This window comes from Anguilla rostrata, chromosome 6 (genome assembly GCF_018555375.3).
Source record: "Anguilla rostrata isolate EN2019 chromosome 6, ASM1855537v3, whole genome shotgun sequence".
In the NCBI taxonomy this organism is placed as follows: domain Eukaryota; kingdom Metazoa; phylum Chordata; class Actinopteri; order Anguilliformes; family Anguillidae; genus Anguilla; species Anguilla rostrata.
In genome coordinates, this window is record NC_057938.1 from 11,690,935 (window position 1) to 11,705,037 (window position 14,103).

Here is a 14,103-nt window from a genome sequence, read left to right on the forward strand (position 1 = left end):
GGAGGAAGCAGCCAAATGAGTGGGGGGGGGGGCATTTAAATAGACCCTGTTATGTGGACAATGATCGGTAAACATCACTAATCAGCTGATTCAGCCGAAGCCGGGCTTGACTCTCATGGCCTGCCTGAACTACACAAATGAAGGAATATAACAATGAGGTCATAATTATCAGACCAAAGCCCCAGAGACAGATGCTGTGCGTACATTTAAAATCCCTTGCACAAAACCCCAGGCCCCAGGTTAAAATCTTGGTGTGTTTTCATGTAGATTTGAATTTTTGAAGCCCACATCAGTAATATCACCAAAACTGCCTTCTATCATTTCAGAAATGTTGCAAAAATGCAGCTGTCTTTCTCCCAGGTAGATACTGAGAGACTAATGCATGCTTTTATCAGGAGCAGGCTAGATTACTGCAATGCTCATCTTTCTACCCAAGAAAGTAAGTGTTATAGACATGAGCTTCATAGGAAGTGTTATCAAAAATATTTATAAGATATTTTAAATTATATATTGTCTAAATAATAATATATTTATCTTAACTGTTAAAACAACATCCAACACATAGTCTATCGTATCAAAATTCACAATCCACCATGGCTGAGGTAGCAGATATCAGGGAAAACACTTATCTTAAACAATTTATCCAATTCCATCATTGGCCATTTTGTGAGGAAATATATTTAGCTACCTTATCATGATTTCCACCAATTAAAGTGAGTTGTAATATTTTTTATTACTTTTTAAAAGGAAGGTCACTGTTACTGAGAGGAGTCCGGCAAAAAGATCAGATTCACTCCCAGGAGCTATTTATACTTGAAAAACATTTTTTTTTTTTTTTTGCTCCAGGCTAAAAGACATTTAATTATTGCAGATTGAAATAATTACAAGAAATTTGCCCTCTGGCTCTCTTTTTTCATCCAAACTCATTATACTGTAATCTTTGCAGTATTTTCGCTGGTGCTTTCAGTAGCATGTTCAGTAGCACGAGTCATACTACGTGGCAAGAAAACCATTTATCCCCCGCAATCCACCTACTGTATTTAAACCAGTGCTGTGCTGAACTGAGAAAAACCACACATATGTATTTAGACCACATGCAGATACCATATGCACAAACTTAACTCACAGGGAAGCTATCCATATGTAGACAGAACACACAGCAATACCATACATAAGTACACACAGGGAAAAAGACATGTATATCAGTACAAAAACCATAAAACCAAACCATACACCGGTGTAAAGAAAACAAACAGAGGAATGACATACATTCATGCATCTCAATGGTGGCACAATCTAACCAACCCCATTTAAATGCAGGTAAAAATGCTGTTTACATTCCTGGTCTAGGCCTGCTGAGCTCATGCCACAGGCCTTCAGAAGCATTAGAATGTAATAGCAAAACTGAGGCAAGGTTTAGAATACAATATTACTGATATAAACCCTAGAATTTAAAGGCGATATTGAGGAAAGCAAAAAAAAATTTAAGTTAAAGTAAGCACTCAAATGTAATAGCAATACTGAGGCAACAAAATGTCCTGTTGTCCACTACTTTAATGACATAAAACTCTGAAATCCGGGGGGGTTTCGATGGATGAAAACTATTTTGGATCCGCGTCTGTTTTTTGACAGGAGAAAACTTTCATGCGCGTACGTACCCCAGTGCCTACAGGTAAGGAGTGAGATCCTCTTCTACATCGCTGCAAAACAAATCTTTCAAGCTGCTGGAGGTGAACGCACAACACGGGCACAAGATGTGCTTTCTGTCCGTCACTTTCCCTTCCCCTGTATCGCGGCTGATTATTCCATTCCGAACAAGTGGAAAGTTCTAGTGAGAAAAGTTCAAGCGAGCGCAGAGATAATCTAGCATACAGATGTGTGAGGATGTGACTGGATTATTAAGGCTGAAATAGATATGTCAATACCTCAGAGGAAGAACTTATTATTTTCCTTTGATTTTAGTCCTGGTTTTTTGTAGAACTAAGCCATTTTACTGTAAAGAATAATGATGCTAAATAAATCCGATTTTAGAACCATTCAAGTTAATCATATGAGGTAAAATACTTTTGTCTCAACTACAAGTGACGGTGAAAAAATGAGCTTAGCGCCCCTGAATGAAAGGCAGCTAAATGACATTTTGGATGTTGATAAAGAAAAACTCTAGGAAATTATAATTAAAGTGGTTTAATGGTGGGATCCTCCTAGTTCACGCCTGCCAATATAAACATCTAACATACCAGATTACTCACTAGCATATTTTATTTCAGAGAACAATGGTACCCACGGATGTATATGTGGTTGGATTGTTGTTCCCTCCGGGATATTTTTGTTCTAATGGTTAAATGCTTCCTTCCAATGCAGTGCTTGTATCGCAGCAGCCTGCAGCACATGGGCCACATGCAGAATGGTTTGTAACTTTATTCAATGTATATGAAAGAGGTTGGCACACGTATGTCAATCACCATTATAAAACATTAGATGTTTCCTGCTTCGATGTTTCTCCATTTTTACTTATGTCCTGTAGAAAGTTGATTGCTAGCAATGTGCTCTATCTTAGAAGAAAAGTGTTTTATATTTGTATACATGTACATTATACATTGTTTAAAATAGCCAGGCTTAGCTGAATTTTGATTCTGAAACTGGTGGGTAGAGTCCATACTTAAACAGACAGGTGTGTTTACAGTTGGGTTGGACCGTGTTTGGGGTTTGGAACTCAGAAGGTATATTCCAGAATCCTTGTCCTAATGAAGAAACATACCATTGGCCACTGCATTGTAGCGTTTGTTTGAATTTTTGTTGTTCTGTTTATTTTTTCCTTCTCATTTTCCATTTATTCTTAGGCCTATAACTTGAAAAACATGTTTCTCCTCAATTCCCCCCACATGAATTTTCTTTAGTATTGTTGCATCACAGGCCTAGCTGTGTGTGATGTCTCCCTGGATTTTCTGGTGGTGACTACCCCTTACAAACAACTCATGCCAGACGCTAGAGAAAAAAGGTCTTGAGAAGAACACACTTGGGAAATAAGAAATGATTGACCACTTTTTTTTAACCACATTGTGGATCCACCTTCATTGTTACAATCTATCTGCCACAGACATCATGTGTAATTCCAAGTAGAAGTGGAATGAAGCAATATCGTATGGTTGTATACATACTGATACAATATTGCTAGTAATCATAAGTCATCATGACATATCTACAGCATATCTATAGCAACTCGGAAATACGGTCTCTGGAACAAATTGGAAATACACTTGGTTTTATTTGAGAATGGTTTTGGAAGGCAGTAATTTATAGATCACCGGAAGCAAGACTGTTGAATAAAAGAAGCAAACAAATGGTTTCCTTGACTGAGGATACACTTGGAAATTGAAATGAAAGAATTCTGGATGGTCTATATGGCTCCGGGGAACAGAATCTATGACACTGAATTTCTGCTGTGTTGCTGTCACAGCACAGCAGTCTATTGCTTTATTAAAAGATTATATTTATTTCCCTACCAATCTACCTACCTGCCATATATATGACGAGCGCATTGACCAAACAACATGACACTGTGCATTATGTGATTATGCTCTTTCAACATTATTGCCTTGGAAATGTAAGAATTGGATGGGATATCGGCTTGTTGTCATGACAGCATATGGGTACAATGTTTTCTTCTTTTTTCTTTTTTAATAACAGAGAAGTGCTTCTGCTGTCCTGTCAAAACAAGCAGTATGCAGACACAAATGTCCTGTTTTCTGAGGGGAAATTCACTGATAATTTGATTGGCCATAATGTAGTAACACACTCATCACACCCTCATGCAATCTGTTAAATCAGGGCAGCCCAATCGGGTTCTTGGAGATCTTGAGTCCTGTTGGTTTTCACTCCAATCAAAGTTTGTTACACCTGATTCTACTAATGAGTAGCTGAACAAGGTCTCTAGCTGTTGAATGAATTGTGCTTTGTTAGGGTTGGAGTGAAAACCTACAGGACAGTACATCTCCTGTAACAGGATTGGGCAGCCCTGTGTTAAACCAAACTTCTTACAGCTGTGCTACTTTCAACTATTGCCTAGTCTTGTAAACTGTAAAAATACCAAAATTTCAACACAACTACACATGCTTGTGCTGCTCTATTGTAATGAGATCTCTATGGTCACTATGGCCAATCAGGTTATGCCCTGTGGGGCTGTCAGCCAATAGGCACTACCATGACCCTTTAGCTTTCGCTTGCTCTTTCTTTAACTTGAGGCCATTTTTGTTGAATTATATTTAAAGATTAAATTGTCACTCAGCAGTCCGAAATTTCATGCAAACCTTCAAGAATAATGCTTTGAACAGATTGGTTTCCACTGCTGTTTGGTAAAGCACTCATGCATGAAAGTGTTCACACATTCAAAAAGTAGTGGCCTTTATAACTAATCTATTTTAATCTATGCAGATAACCTTTAAAATGAGACTTATGGGAATTATTAGCAAAGGTTAAGACATAGAAGAGAAGTCATTATGCTGAATTAAAGATTATGAAGGTTAAAGTTTGATATGTAAATGATTTTATCATGCTAACACAAGCCATATACTGATATGCTGAAGATGACCTATTCTTCAAAGTAATGTTTACAATAGGCTCTGTCAGTATGAGGAGTTTACTGATTGTTCTGTATGGAAAATAACCTTAATGCAAGTAACATTATGCCAAACACGTCTAATTAGGATTTAACACTGAGCTACATCTATAGACCATCTTCAGAAATGGATTGTGGAAAAAATGAGGACACGACAGCACTCTCAAGCATCCTCTCGGTTTAAAACGAATTCACTTAAAAACCTCTGAAGAACACAAGAACATGGTGTACTTATGAACTAAGAAAAGGTAGACCACAGCCTATTCACCCTATCTAGACTTTGGAGTGTACTCTCTACAGAGCATTCAGAAATTCTGAAGAAGCCTGGTCTTAGACAGTCAAAGAATTCCATTACCATTATTTTTATTAAAGGATTGCTTACAATTCTGCTACTTTCTTAGCTACTCTTTGCTACATGATGAGATACTTTCCACCAGGTAAACCTGTCCATATATATATACTTAGGTGAGCTTGAAGATTTTAGCATTTCAGCAGTCCTTGGTTAAAGTGCATGTGACTGGATATGGGGAGATTCAAATCTCTTTGTACTGGGGGAACCCGTTCCATGTGATAAGCTAGAAATGTATGAATGCGTTCGAGAGAAGAGGCTTGAAAGTGTAATACCTCTAAAGTCGGAGATTTTTTTAAATCTGCCTTCATGAATAAATCCATTGTTCAAGTTATTGCCTTGCATATATATATAATAAATATATATATATATGTGTGTGTGTGTGTGTGTGTATAGCTGTATGAATCTGATAAAGCACTGAAAATGATAAAAGTAATGTTACTGGGGTATTTAGATGGATCGGTATGGAAGATTCAAAGCAGAACAAAAAAAACAATTATTCTGTCCTAATGCATAGTCTTCTTTCTTTCTCTGCTTTTTCTATTTCGGAGCGGAAGGCATGGCAGCTGGTACTGAATGTATAGACTTCTGGAGGATAAAGCAGTTATCTCTCAGCCACAGACTGTTTACTCAAAGAAAAGATTTTCTTGTTGTGATTTCATTTCCTCCGTCTGACATGTAAAGAGTGCCACTTTCCACGGACCCTTCAGATGAAACCTAGGCTCTGCATTGTAATACAGCAAGATAGTGTGCCGTGCGGCGAGGGAGGAGATGGAGGAGTTATCCACTTGAAGCATTAAGCTGTGCTAAAGCTTGCTTTTCCAACAGGAGTTACGTTGAGCTTTACGCTCTGCTGTAGCACGGTGCGATAGATCTTACCAACACAAACCGTCTCAGGAGACAAGAGGAATCAGCACTGAAGCTGTTTATGGTGACAGCCAAACAAAGCAATTCCTGATAAGGTGTTGAAATGAGTATACTGAATTAGACCCATTTACAGGGTCCTGATCAATGGATGGAAACAGCCACCAAATGCTAGCAGTCACAGGCGCTGTAAAAAAAAGTGTGTGTTTTAACAGGAAAAACACACATGATGGTGGGCAGGATCCATTTCTGTAATGAGTTAAAGTTGTGTCAAAGGTGTAACTGGCTATGCAAGGATACTGGCCAATCTAGAACATTCCATTTTAATAAGCTGTGCAGTCACAAATAGGGAGTCCTTATTTCTGTGCAATTTGTTGGTACAGTGCATGCTTTTTGCTGTTACTCTGATGTATGATTACACATTATGCCCTTAGCGCGCTGTTAAAAGGCCTTTCAAGTGACCTTTCTGCAAATAAATAGCTAATTAATGAATATAAGTTTTTTTTTAAATTGAAATTTCAAACATGAAACATGGATACTATATCATAGTATATATACAGTGTACATTTTTATTTTATATGACTTTTCATATTATATTTATAATATAACTGGAACATCTTCTTATGTCTGAGGGGATCCTATTAAATTCTATAAAGTATTTTAATAATTATTTTTTTTTTTTTTTTACAATGCAGTCTCTGATAAAGCAAGGACTGTATTTCAGTTTACAAAATGGCCCAAACATGCACTCAAATGTTTGCTGAATAACACACAAAAGTGACAGCCTCACAGCCTCACCTCATCTGTGCTGGTACGACATCGTCGAGCTGCCGCACATTCAGTCTGCCGTCGACACCGAGAGGTCGTGGGGAGGTCAGGGCAATAACAATTACAGGCGCAACCATAAGTAACCCTGACAGATAAAGACAGCCTTTATGCTTTAAAATACAAAACGGAAGAGAAGTGTTTGCCGGCAGAAGGGATGGTGCCAAACGGTGCCCGAACAGTGACTGCTGAATTAAAACAATTTGGTCCGGTTGTGTGTAAATTAGCCAGCAGATTAATAGAGTGGAGAGTAGCACATTATTATGCAGTAAGATTGATGGCCCACTCAAGAGAGTACAAGCAGAGTATTACTCAGTGGCCAACACCCAGGGGAGTGCTGCACCGGCACAGAAAATCCAGCTCGGCTGCGAGCAGAGCTTTGTGCTCTGCGGCTATACGTCCTCGTCAGACAACACAACAGAGGAGGGAGCTTAAGACACACGGTATTTTCATTATGGTCTGTTTCACGTTTGAATAAAAACAAATTTCCTTCGACAAACGCCGCAGCACACCTCAGGCTTGTTTCATTTCAAAAAGCACGAGTACTTATTATTTAGACGTCGTCAGGTTAAAGGACGCTAGGCCTGACACCGAGGTTATACTGCAGTAGTATGCCTCCTGGGTGCATATCTACCTTGACAGAAGTTACAATGGCATTATGCTCACAGCTTTAAAGGCAGCTGTACATTTCCAAGTGTTTATACTTGTAAGACATAAAAAGCAGGCCGGTTTATGCATTCTGAGCATTGTAGAAATAAATGCTCCCTTCCAGCGGGATATTTTTTCTATCTCCCTTTAGCCTTGCATTCAAAGTAGATCTTGTGTTCTAAAGAAAATAAGCCTGTATTAGTCGTATTTTAGTCTCTTCTACAAGGTAGCAGGAAATTTAGAGAGCCCTGGGAATTAAATGTAACTTGCAGCTGGGGATTTACACAGGCTTTTAATGCGGCCAAATGTTCACTACTATTTGGCTCAAGTCTCAAAAATGTAAATAAGGAACTAGCAGACAATGATTTCACGCTGAACTACAACAGCACAGACCTGTTAAATTACTACACGATCCCTTAAATACTGCACCACCCCGGCCTTAAATACTGGATCACATCCCCTTCAAATTCTGTACCACACCGCCCTTAAATACTATGCCACGCCTCCATTAAATATTGCACCACACCTCCCTTAAATACTATATCACACCTCCCTTTAATACTTCACCACATCTCTCTTAAATACTGTACCACATCTCCCCAAAATAATATACCACATCTCCCTTAAATTCTATACCACTTCTCTCTTAAATACTGTACCACATCTCCCATAAATACTATACCACACCACCCCTATATACTATACCACACCTCCCGTAAATACTATACCACACCTCCTTTTAATACTTCACCACATCTCTATTAAATACTGCACCACATCTCTCTTAAACACTGTAAAACATCTCCCTTAAATACCATACCACACCACCCCTAAATACTATACCACACCTCCAGTGATCGCCCGTCTGCATCCTTAGTGTCTTAGTTTTCAGTATTCTTAAAAAAGGGTGTTTATATTCTTGCTCTGTAATTTCAAGGTTGAAGAGGTCTTGAAATGTAATATGGCTCTGTGTTTCAAGTTGTACACAATGTTAGTCACACCCCTGATATCTTTATCGTTCAGAATGATACATCTGAAAATGCTCAGTAGCAAATGAACGAAGCCAGTCACACGAAGCAGAGAAAGAGCAGTGATTGTAAAGGGTTAACTGCGTTCTGTTCAAATAGCCGTCCAGCCCAACTCCTTTCATCTCTTAAAAGGATGAAACAAATGAACTGAGAGCTCAAGGGTAAAACATGTCACCTTAAAAGATGAAATGCTTTGCTGCACACAAGTCTTATTAAAACCTGCACCATGGAGGAATTCACCTAGCCAAGCGCTGGGGACACAGCTCACTAATGATAAATGTTGATAAGCACACTAATTGAAGGAAACTGCTCCCTTAGTGGCTATGCTATTCATCATGGCGTGATCCAAAGGATGTTTGGATTATCAGGCCTATGCCATTCACATATACAACTTGTTACAGAGACCTATGCTATTGAGAGATTAGCTTTACAGCTTGACATTTGATTCTGGACTTACTTGAGAGATTGGAATTATTAACAATGATTTTGAGACCAATGGAACTCAGAGAGCACTTTGTTTAATTAAGGAAAAAGTATGCACAATACTATGGAGACCTATGTTATTGAGAGATTAGAATAAAACATGTTTGATATGATTTCGCAGGTCGATGCTTTAGCAATGCTAATTAGCCTAGTTATAGTTCTTCATTTCTGAATGTGGCTGTACCAGCAGAAGATGCAGCCAGAAAAAGTGACATTGAACTACCCAATGCCCATTTCAATCCTCTACATCAATGGAAAAAGCAAAACTAGGGGACCAGGTAGAAAGGTATCAGAACAGGGACTGGAATCTTACACAGATTCAAATGAAGGTAAGTCATTAGCAACAGCAGCAGTCCTAAATGAGTGTACAGCCAGCTCATGCCCACAGCAAGCTGTCTCCATAGGGCCTTTATGAGACGTAACAAAGGCAATGGGCGACATCTGAGCTGATTGCTGATCAGCCTCGGCAGCGTAGACCAGTGGGGCTCGCACTATGGGTGAGAACACAAGTCTGTTGGGTCATGGACTCATCAGCGATATTCAGTGTATAGCAACATTAGAGCTGCAATGCAATTAGCTACAAGAGCCAGAAATAAAAATGTGTCATTAGTTTTCTTCCCGAAGGCCCATACTAGTGTTCTCCAGAACCTTTACTTCTTATCGTTCCATTTCTTCCAAATGCTCTGTCAACACTTTTACACTATACATACCAAAGGCCTCAATCATTAATTGCCATACACCAGTTTGCTTGCTCCTACAATATTTTAAGCTATATATGATATAAATATATAATTTTTATAAGATATACAATTTTAATAACTGTCTCCATTGACTGTCTCGCGACAAGTACCATGTAACAGCAACGTCTATGAGGATTCCTGTGCAGTCCTAGTACTATAGTCTGAATAATAATACAAAAGAAAACATGAAGTAGGACTCCAGGGACATACGGTAAAATGCATAGAGTATTAGGGAACTGGTCAATTTCATGATTTAGTAAAACTTATTATTACTTTTTAAAAGGAAAACAAACAGGCTGCTGGAGTACAAAGTAGCAATAAAGAAATGTTGCTACAACATGATGTGACCGAACCATCACCCCCCCCCAAAAAGCACTGCAGCCTACAATTACAGGAGTTCTAACTAATGCGGCAGCAGTATCCCCGTTTCACTCCCATTCAAAAGCGCAGCGTGACTCACGGCAATTAGCTAAATTGCCATCAGATTGCCCCTCAATACCCCCGCTGACTGATAGACCTATAATTATTCCAAACATTTTAATGAAACAAATATAATACACGAGCACATTCTGCCACCCCCCCCTTTCTCCTGAAACATGACAACAAGCGCAAGTTTAGATAAACTATAATGAATCGGCGCAGGAGGCTAAAAGGCAACATCGCTGCAGTGCAGGCACAAAGATAATCATAAAAGTGGTTCCACAAACCTGTCCAATTTGGGGCACACGCACACTTACTTTAAGGCTGTAACACAACGGATACATTATTGATAATATACAAAGACCAAATACCACTGGACAGATAGAAGATAAAATTCTGCAACGCAAGAAAAGAGAGTAATTGTTAAGACTATTCAAAAAGAAATATTAGGGACAGACATGATTAATGAGAAAGGAGAGAATACAAAATAACTTTTTCATGCATACAGAACGCATTCAGTCTGGCATGCTTAGCACATAATAACAATTTATTATCTTTGGAAATACGTGATTAATGTAGTTACTAAAAAACAATGTTAATTTTTATGCTTTTAATTCAAAATGTCCACAACCACTCCCATCATTCCAGGCTAATCCTAATCATAAAGCTGGCAAACTACTTCTTCTGTCTGACACTTAAAAATCATTCACCCTGCCAGGATGTGATTGTAAGTATTAATATACCTACACCTTGTTACAAACTCATTATTGTAGCTACTACAGTTAGGTTACTGGCTAGCACTAGCTTTCCATTTAAAAAATTTGACTCATTACAAGCTCATAGCTACAGTTGTCGTGAACAACTGACTATAATGGGTTGGGTCAAGCATGGATTAATAGCCATCGAGAATATGGCGGAAAAACATTGTGCACCCATGGTGTAGACCTCCCAGGTGGCAAGAGTGAACAGAAGAAGCTGATTGCAGACAAAGAGGAGGGGCTCCCTTCTTCATCCATCTATGCTCCTCCCGTCTCTGCTCCTCCCACCTTCTCTTCCCCTCCCCCTCCCTACCTGCTCCTCCCTCACTGAAATAAAGATCAGGGAAATATCTAGAGATGGGACTCAATATTGTATGTTCCACACTGTGTGTTGGAATTCAGTCTGAGACATCATTACACCAGATAGCTTGTCTTTTCGTTGCTTGGCTCTGCCAGATGGTTATAGTGATTCCTTGAGGCCTTGTTTTCTTAGAAAATGTCATTCAGGTATAAGATGAATGTTCATGGATTCAAGAAAGCTACTAACACCAACAAAAACTTTGGAATGTTTTTTTCAACGACCTCTTGGTCACTGTAAATGAACAGAGATATCAACTAAATAAAATTTATTTTGCATAACCATGCATACACAACATTGTTTTTGGATATGTAATAGCCATAAAGTATAGTTTTAGCATTATTCTCAGGGTAACTGGTCTGAAGTAAGTTCGATGCTTATGCATTACGAAGAGAGTCCACTTTCAGTGTTCATTGCTCACTCATGCTAGCTCATTTGGTTTATTCCACTTAATAACAGTAGATATAAATTTTCATATTGGAAGAGGCCATTGTGATTCATTGGAGTAATGAAACAGCTGGCCTTACCAAAGCATGGCTGAATAGGGGGCACAGTTATTAACCGATGAGTAAGAATGCCGCAGGGCATCTGCTCCAGGAAGGGCTTCGGTCAGCAGGACATCTCTGCCTCTGCAGCAGCCCCCTCTGGTTGACTGGACACCTGTGATCTGCCTGTGCCAGCTGCACAGTCCCCCAGCACAGCACAGTAACTGTGCAGCTCAGCTGGTGCATCAGAGAGCGACGGATATCAGAGGTTTCTGTTACTCATGAGGGCGGACAGCCCTCGGAAAACTGAGCATATTTAACTCATTCTGTGCCAGACGTGTGTCTACGCATATTCCACTGTTCAACCCATGACGAGAGTACGTCCGTGATCCCTTGCTTTGCTTGCTGCGGAAAAGAGATAAAGTTACTGCCAAATTTGGTGAGTGCAATAATTAATAATAAAATGACATTCTGCTTAAAATGAAATGCAAAATATGCAGCTGTAAATAAGGTGTGGCACAGTAATTAAGGGAGGTGTGGTATAGTACATAAGGGAGGTGTGGTATAGTACTTAAGGGAGGTGTGGTATAGTATTTAAGGGAGGTGTGGTATATTATTTAAGGTAGGTGTGGTGCAGTATTTAATAGACTGTGTGATAATTTAACAGGCCTGTGTTGTTGTAGTTTAGCGTGAAATCATCGTCTGCTAGTTCCTTATTTTACATTACTGTTACCCTCCCCACACACCAAACATTTCCTGTATTCAGTCAATTTTCAAATGTATTCCAGTCTCAAACCAGAATAGACGGCAATTAAAATAAAAAACAATTTTTTGAAAAAATTCATTTGTTTTGTTCCGGCCACCAGACAGCAACTCCCAAGCAAACGAGGACACTTCAAACTATAATACACACAAGCACTTTTAAAGTGTCGTTTTGTACTTTCTGCGAAGAGCAGTCCTTAAAAGGTCTGCAGATATTTCATTAGAAAAACCTGTCATTGCAGGTGTAGCCTATTTAATTTTGTTTTCTCCTGAGATAGCTGTCAAAACCGTGCAAATGGCAGCTGTGTTAAGCAGAGTGTTTCTCCTGAATAAAGTTAGTGACTGTCCCCAATACATCAACAGCCTCCCTCCCGCTGCAGGTGCGAGAGAGGTCTTCCTCAGAGCTGACAGCTGTTTCGCTGGCTTACTAACAGGCTTTCACTGTGTCACACCAGTATAAATCCATTATGCCGCGTTGTAAATGCCGTCCAGATAAGATGGCTTCGGTCGGCCGAGACAGCCAGAATAAAGGGAGAAGCAAATTGCAGGCAGGGCATGGAGAATCCTGCTCAGCGCCCCGCGATTACAGGGCATAATGCTGGCGTGTTTGGCAGGTGCTTGCACCTGACGGTCCTCCAGCAGGGCGTGCCAGAGGAAACAGAGATTGAAAGCACCGCGCTCGCGCGCTATAAGGTTCCATTAGCATCAATCGCGCAACATCAGTCACTGGCTATCGAGCAGTGCGCTAAAGCACCGGAGCCCTGAAAAGCTGTGTGAAACGTAGCGCCCGGTACGCTGGGCTAGTGAACGCACATGCTTGATGTGTGGTTGAATGAAAGGGTCGCACAGCCGGGCGAACACTGACGCTGAACCCAAAACCACTGTCACTCTGAAATGAACATAAGAAACAACATTTTATTTGTTCTGGTAGCTGTTAACAGTGGAACAGTTGTGCTTTTCAGTTGTATTGATTCGTACTGCTTTCCGGTGTTGCAGCGTGGTGCAGTGGTCAGCATTATCGCGCAGTGGTCAGGTGAACTGAATCAGTAATTCAGACACTGCAGGCGCAGACTGTGTTTCTCATTGCGAGAACCGTAATTAAGCTGAAAAGGGTTCAGTGCAAACCCAGCTGTGTGACTGGACACTGTAACCCGTGCTGCCAAGCACGCGAGACACCGACGCGTAATTCCGGCTCTTAACTCCCCTCTCTCTGATCTCTCTATCTCCCTAGGTAATACCATCCTCACACCATCACCCTCAACTAGAAACCTTGGCGTGGTGATGGACAACAGACTGTCCCTCACCGAGCACATTTCAGCAGTGACACGTTCATGCAGGTTCTTCCTGTATAACATCCGGAGGATCCGCCCCTTCCTCACAACTTACTCGACCCAACTCCTCGTCCAGGCAGTGGTCCTGTCCCGCCTGGACTACTGTAACTCCCTGCTTGCTGGCCTCCCAGCATCATCTATCAGACCCCTGCAACTCATCCAGAACGCAGCAGCGCGTCTGGTCTTCAACCTCCCCAGACATTCCCACGTTACCCCCCTGCTCACCACCCTCCACTGGCTCCCCGTGATGGCTCGCATCAAATTTAAAACATTAGTGCTTGCCTTCAAAGCAGCCAGGGGGTCAGCCCCTCCCTATCTACGTCAACTCATCAGACCCTACACCCCAGCTAGACCTCTCCGTTCTGCTGCCACATGTCGCCTGGTCCCTGCCCCGGCTCGCACCAGCACCCGGTCACGCCTCCTGTCTGTTCTAGCCC